At 41.4% G+C, this 7545-nt stretch overlaps 1 pseudogene; it reads left to right on the plus strand.

Annotated features, from left to right (window-relative positions):
* Positions 1 to 3122: 3122 nt before the first annotated feature.
* LOC146394368 (heat shock transcription factor, Y-linked-like) lies at positions 3123 to 4721 on the plus strand (annotated as a pseudogene).
* The last annotated feature ends 2824 nt before the right edge of the window (positions 4722 to 7545 follow it).

Genomic DNA, 7545 nt, shown 5'->3' on the forward strand with positions numbered 1-7545 from the left:
TTCCTTGTATTGGGAACACTTAAGCCATCTAGGGAAAAACAGGGTAAGAACACTGGGCAAACCAGTATAAAACTTCCTTTAAAGGTAAGAGACAGACCAATCCACCTCAACAGGGTAATACTGGTCTGTTCTGGGTGAAGCTTTTCAATTTTTACTTATGACATTACCAATTCTTCTTTCTATATAATATTTTAATGGACCACAAATATCTTATATTATTTTTTGACTCCTTATCCAAAGAGGTTTTTTGTTTATTTTATTTCCCCAATATATCATTATATTTTCTACTATACAGCATTGTGAGCCAGTTATACACACAGGTGTACCCTATTTTCTCACATTGTCATGCTCCATCATAAGCAAGTAGACATAGTTCCCAGTGCTACACTGCAGGATCTCACTGCTCATCCATTCCAAAGGCAATAGTCTACATCAATTAACCCCAAGCTCCCACTCACTCCCACTCCCTCCCTTCTGCCTCCTGCACCCCCTTGAATCATACATCTATTCTCAAAGTCCATGTTTTTCTTTTCTGTGGAAAGCTTCATTTCTGCTGTATAGTAGCTTGCAGATATCAGTGATATCATATGGTATCTGTCTTTCTCTTTGTGAATTCCTTCTCTCAGCATGAGTGTCTCTGTGTCATTTTTATTCAATGTTTTCAGAAAATTGCTATTTCCTGCATTTCCAATGTGTGCCTGAATCACTGAAAATGATAGACAGTTCCATGTGAGATCGGTGACCTCTAAGTATGAGAAAGTGCAACAAGAAGGAATATTTTCCTGGACCGTAATAGACTAGCAAGACAGGTGGTCCAGAGACCTTTGGCTACTCCTAACATGGCCTTGTCCAGTATTAGCACATTGAGTGGCCTATCTGTGAACTCTTGGCCAGAATTAGGAATGTTCATTCCTAGCACCGTGGGATGAAATGGTCATGAAATGCCTCTCAAAACTATGGGCAAATGTATGACCATGGGGGCTTATGGCCAACTGTGACCTCAAGTATAACACCTGCCTTCAGGCTCTCCATGGAGTAAAACTTGAGCCACAGCAGCTGTTTCCCTGCAGCACCTGCTGAGCAGAGCTCAGGGAGGAGACCAGAAGAGAGGCACACGCCTTCAGACAGTTCGATTTCAGGTGAGCATTTCTATGGCCCCAAATTCTTGCCTCTTCTCTCATCTAGAAATACAGAGATCATTAACCATGGCATCTGCATGGGCCAGTAGGGAGAAAAGGAAGAATGGAGTAGCTGTGGGCCAGACATCCAAGGAAGACGAGGAAATATTTCAGGAGTAATTTTAGGCAAGCCTTGCCTGGCTAAGATCTTAGGGTTTATGTGCTCTGTCAGACATGATGCCACCGACACTTCTCAAAGCAGCATCAGCTGGCAGCGGCAACCTTACATTTTCAAGGTCTCCTCATACAGCAACAGAAAGGAGACAACATGTGTTATGACCAATAGCTCCTGTGATTTATGGGTTAATGCCACACCAAGTGTTAAAACCTCCTCAGATAAAGCGGAAGCCCTCCTTCAACAATACTGGTATCAACCTACATCCTAAACTCCTATTTAAACTCATTTTTCTTTACTTCCCATCCTCTATGGTAGCCTGTACCATGTCCATCCACCCAGTACTTGTCACCCCAGGCCAGCAGGAAGCAGATAGAGAAGAGTAGATGGTCACCCCTATCCCATATAATGGAAGGCTTGAATGACAGGTTTCCAGGAGGATGGAGACAGACCCCCATACACCGCAACCACTGGGGTTCACCTGGGAGACTTGCTGTGGAGACCCCCCCAATATGTGGATGCTCAAGTTGGGCAGCAAGAAACAATGACCTGTGGGAAACAACTGCCTGCAGAGCTTAACCTCTTACAGGGAGTAACTGCTCTACATCATGGGACTCGAGCCGTTACACATCCTTTGACCTTCCCCTCCTTCTTCATTGTCCCTGCAACAGATTCCCAGCATAGACTTCATCCAGGGATTCCCACCACAGGTGCTTTGTAAGCCTAACACCTCCTTGCAGTCAAGGCTGATGCCATCTAGAGCTCAGCCCCTCACTTTCTGATGCCCTAGTGAGTACCAATTGGCCTTGTGAATTCCTCTCTCAGCCATCCAAAGGAGAAAATATTAGGAATATTGTTTAACACACAGACTACTTACGTAGGATACACAAAAAATTCCATGTTCTAAAATCAGGGATAACAAATCACTGTCAGTTCTTAACAATGTGAAAACATTGTGTATGAATTTTAACGTATTCAATGCAATGGCATATATTATCTTCAGAATGTTGTACACCAATCACTTCATATCCCTTTGGATGGTGCTTCCCAAAATTTCCTCTCCTAACCGCAGCATTTATCAATCTTTCTATATCTCGATGGCTATAGATATTTTGCTTGGTGCCCAGGGACCTTCCATGCCTTGCTTAGTGATAAAGGTTGTGTTTGTGTGTGTGTGTGTTTGTTTCCTTTATTTATTTTTTTTTAATTTTTATTTTATGGACTGCACCTGGGGCATGCAGAATTTCCCAGGCCAGGGATTGAACCCAGATCACAGCGGTGACAACAACAGATTCTTAACAAGCTAGCTGCCAGGGAAATCCTGGCTAAGATTTTTCTGAATACAGATGCGGCATAGATTCTAGTTATAAACTGGGAAGTGATACATACCATATGTTTCACTTTACTGGTTTTTTTGGTCCCATTTTCCAGGCCTTAATAACAGGCACCAAATGTGTATGTTTATAATAGGGAATTTATGTTTACTTCTGGGATGAAATGGATTTATTTATGTGATGGGTTTTCTTATTTATTAAAAAGATTCCATTGGAATGGGAATTTGCTGATCTCACTTTTGTTACGGGGGGTTACTGTTTAAGTAAGGAGCTCATATTTTATGTTAACTGGACCAATTTCATAGGAAAATAAGCACTGACTGAAGGTTATGCTCAGATTGCTAGGAGACCTGTCATCTGACAGCTACTTAGCTTAGCAACCATTGTGATGCATGGGCGATTTTATCTCTGTAGGCTTACCAAAGCAGCATTTAAAACTGCAGAGTTCAAAAAGCATGCTGTTGAGAAAAGTAGCTGCAGAGAAACTAATCTGAGATGGCACATGCTCCTTCAGAAATTCAACCAGTGTCTCCTAAAGATGCACCAACTGGTTCAGAATCCTCCATTACATCTCCATGGTGTGATAACTCAATCACTGGGGACTTGGAATTGAGGTCTCAGATTGAGGAAAAAGCTTTCCAGGCTTTGTCTGAAGGCTCCCTGATAAAAAAGCCATGTCGCACATTGTGTGCCTTTGAACCAGATGAAGATGGTGATTTTCCTCCTCTGCCCTTTCCCGGAAAACTTTGGAAAACTGCTGAAAGTGATCACTTTAGGTCCACTTGGTGGGAAGCAAATGGAACCTTGATAGTGATTAATGAAGAGCGCGTCAAGAAAGAAGTTCTGGAGAGAAAGGGTCCGTTCAGAATATTTGAAACTGAGAGTATGAAAAGCTGAGTTCAACAGCTTTACCTTTATGGATTTACTAAATTGCGAAGGAATTTTCAAAGATCGGCCCCACTAGCTGACTTTCTGGCAGAAGAAAATGAAGTCTCTGCTCGGAACAATGCATTAAGAAATTTCCAGTTACTACTTATAGAGGGAGTGTATAAAATTCTCTTTGGACATGTGCAAATATGTTCATCCATATAGGGTCAAAGTAGACCTTGAAAGTGGGATGAAGTACTGTTGCATTTTTATTATGATGATTATTTTTTGTCTTTTTGCCATTTCCTGAGCCACTCCCATGGCATATGGTGGTTCCCAGGCTAGGGGTTGAATTGGAGCTATAGCCCCCGTCCTACGCCAGAGCCACAGTAACGTAGGATTCAAGCCACATCTACAAATGATACCTCTGCTCACGGCAACCCCAGATCCTTAACCCACTGAGCAAGGCCAGGGATCAAACTCACAAACCCATGGTTCCAAGGCGGATGCGTTAACCACTGTGCCACGATAGGAACATCCATGTTCAACATTTTTAAATTGAGGATGGCTTGGTCATAAAATATTTGGGATGATAAATCATTGTCCTAGCCTCCTTGATGCTTGTCAATGAACCTCAAAAAATGCAGGCCACAGAGCCTAATAATATTACTGTAAATATACCAGACATTTTTCCTTGAGGGCAATAGTTGGCTGTGCCCACTAAGAACATTTTTGAAAATATTAGCAATGGACGTGTATTGTTTCATATTAACTCCATATGATGCGAAGAGTCAGATATTATGGTTTCTGTCTCCTCGTGTCTTGGTTTCAAGTACCATTAAATAAATTTCTCCTTGGTTTTAGCTGCAGTTCTACCATAATCCAAACTTTAAATGAGGCTGTCCTCAACTGTTGGTAAGGAGGAAAAGAAGAGTCACGTATAAAAATGCGTCTCCAGTATTGGCTTCTCTACCTCAAGGTTGCAGAAAGAAGCACTCTAGAACAGGGCGTAAGGTGGATAATCATAGTTCTGATTTTGAAGCAGAAACTCGTGGAGAAAATGCATTTTCAACCTCCACAAATTTACATGTGCCTTTAGTAAGAAGGCCTTCTACCAGCCAGAGAATTTCTAATACAACTACCCCCATGAGAAGTGACGTTTCTTCTACATCATCAGCATCAGCCCGACCACAGGACAAACTGTCGTGGCTCAACATGCTACTTTAAATCAGTTGACCACGTTTCATACGCACTCACAAAAGAAGCTACTCTCCAGCAAGTGGCCACATTGTGAATTTCATTACAACTACCACTTCCATTTCTCAGTACCACCTTATTTCCCCCTTCCGAGTGGTTATTTTGGAATGACGGTGAAGCCGTCCCCTTTTCCAACCAGATATCAGAATATACCACCAAGAGAGGGCCCTTTGTCTAACCCTCAACCAGCCAACCATCCGTGGTTCCCATTGCCAATGGCCACTGATACCTCTGCTGCCTCTCTCTCAAGGCCAACACCTCCACCCTCTTCATTATTTGAACACCATCCTAATTTTGACCTATCAACGGTCTATAGATTCTGCAGGATAGTGAAGATGAACATTTAGGCTTGCAAATGTCAACAATTTCCTGCAATTCCTTTATTTCAAAAATAAACATATGTTCATCTTCATAGTTGCAATTTCTTCATTTATGAAACAATTAAGGGCTGTGTTTCTTTTTCTAAAATGATGTTTATTTTTTCTATCATAGCTTGTTTCCCATGTTCTGTCAAGTTTCTACTGTTGAGCAAAGTGACCCAGGCACACACCACCCCAACCACCCAAGACCCACACCCATACACGTATGCATCCTTTTTTTTTTTTCACATAACCCTCCGTTGTGCTCCATCAAAAGTGACTAGATGTAGTTCCCATTGATTTACAGCATGACTCATTGCATACCCACTCCACATGCAATACTTTGCACCTTTTCTAACCCCCGATTTCCAGTCCATCACAATCCTGTCCCCTCCCCTTTGGCAACCCAAACACTGTTGTCCACGTTCATGAGTTTCGTTCAGGTGGAAAGTTCCACTTGTGCCATCTGTTACAGTCCACACATATCCGATATCGTATTGTATTCGCCTTCCTCTTTCTGAGTAACTTCACTTAGCATGATCTTCTCTAATTCCAGCCATGCTGCTGCAAATGGCATTACTTTGTTCTTTTTTATGGCTGAGTCGGGGTTCCATTGTGTATATGTGTGTATATATGGAACACACACACCACATCTTAATCCAATCTTCTCAATGGACATTTAGGTTATTTCCCTGTCTTGGCTCTTGTGGACAGTGATGCAATGAACATACATGTGCATGTGTCTTTTTCAAGGGAAGTTTTTTTTCAGCTGTATGCCCAAGAGTGGGATTTCTGGGTCGGTCAGGTATTAGTTCTATATTTACTTTTCTGAAGTATTTCCATGGTGGTTTCCTTAATGGTTGTAACAATTGACATTCCTTTCATCAGTGTAGGAGAGTTTCCTTTTCTCCACACCCACTCCAGCATTTTTTTTATGTGTGGACTTGTTAAGGATGGCCATTCTGACAGGTGAGAAAGGTACCTCAAAGTAGTTTGTATTTTCATTTCCCTAAGAAACAATGATGTTTAGAATTTTTTTATGTGCTTTCTGACTATCAGTATATATATTCTTTCGTGGAATGTCTATGCAGGTCTTTTGCCCCCTATTCCATTGGGTTGTTGGCTTTTTTGTGGTTGAATTGTATAAGGTGTTTGTATATTTTAGAGATTAATCCCTTTTTAGTTGCATGGTCAGAAGCAATTTTCTCCCATTGTAAGTTGTCCTTTTGTCTTTTTAGTGGTTTTCAATGCCAGATTGTTTTGTGGTTTTTCCATATTTGAAAATTTGGGTACTTAGATAGGAATATTTGACATGCCTCCTTGATGATAACGATTTCAAAAAAGAAAATGCAACTAAGGAAAAAGACAGTGGGAGTTAAGTGATTTCTGAAATAGTCTAGGTTGTATTGAATGGATGCCTAAATTAAGATGGTAGGGAAAGAGGGGCAGATGAAGTTCAGTTTTGAAAGGGAAAATACATATTCTTTATGTAGCATTTTCTCAGCTGCATTATACTCTGTTATTTCAAAGGGAACTTGGGTCTTACCTGACAAGATTGTCTTCATTACAAAAAAAAATAAATTTCATGGGGTTCCCACCATGGCTAAGAAGTTAACAAACTGAACTAGTGCTGATGAGGAAGTGGCTTCAACCCCTGGCCTCACTCAGGGGGTTTTAAAGACGCAGAGTTGCCATGAGCTGTGATCAAAGTGCAGCTGTTGCTCAGTTCCAGCATTGCTATGGCTGTTTTAGGCCAGCAGACACAGCTCTGGTTTGACCCCTAGCCTGGGATCCTCCATATGCCAAATGTATGGCCCTATAAAGACAAAAAGAAAAAGATAAGCATAAGTTAGAAAATACATTTCATACTCCAAACTACAGCATAGTTTAGCTTCCCCAGGACCCATGTCCATAAGTGCACCATAACTGCAATAATGAAGGCCAATGACATAATCAGCGATTGCATCACCATCAGCACATGGTGGTAGTTTCGAATGAAACATTTACCAAACAAACAAACAAAAAACGAGGGGGTATCATTATTGCTTTAAAATCCTCAAACTCTCCAGGTTAGGTGTGCCTTTATTTCCTCCCCTTTATATTTCCTGGTGCACACTTTTAAGTTGTGTTCTTGCTTTCCACAAAGAGAGGCTTAAATAATTATGCTGGTCTTTAATGCCAAACCTTAGCATGGCTAACAAATCCGTTGAAGATGTAGAATCTGTCTGACCTGGCAGCTTCATGTTTCTGTTTCACCACCTTTCTGGAGCCACATTCAGAAAAATTGTTTTCAGTCCTACCAGCAGTCATGTTACAATGTTTCTTGGAGTTGAAAGTACTTCTCTTTGTCTACAAAAGCAAGGCACTATTGTTGGGGAGGGCAAGGGGAGAAGGGGTGAGCCCCAAAGGAATCTCCCTGCTCACATGTGCACAGT

This window comes from Sus scrofa, chromosome Y (assembly GCF_054392235.1).
Source record: "Sus scrofa isolate SSC_HxYL_T2T_F1_AM1 chromosome Y, Sscrofa_HxYL_maternal_Yorkshire_Landrace_v2.0, whole genome shotgun sequence".
NCBI classification, from domain to species: domain Eukaryota; kingdom Metazoa; phylum Chordata; class Mammalia; order Artiodactyla; family Suidae; genus Sus; species Sus scrofa.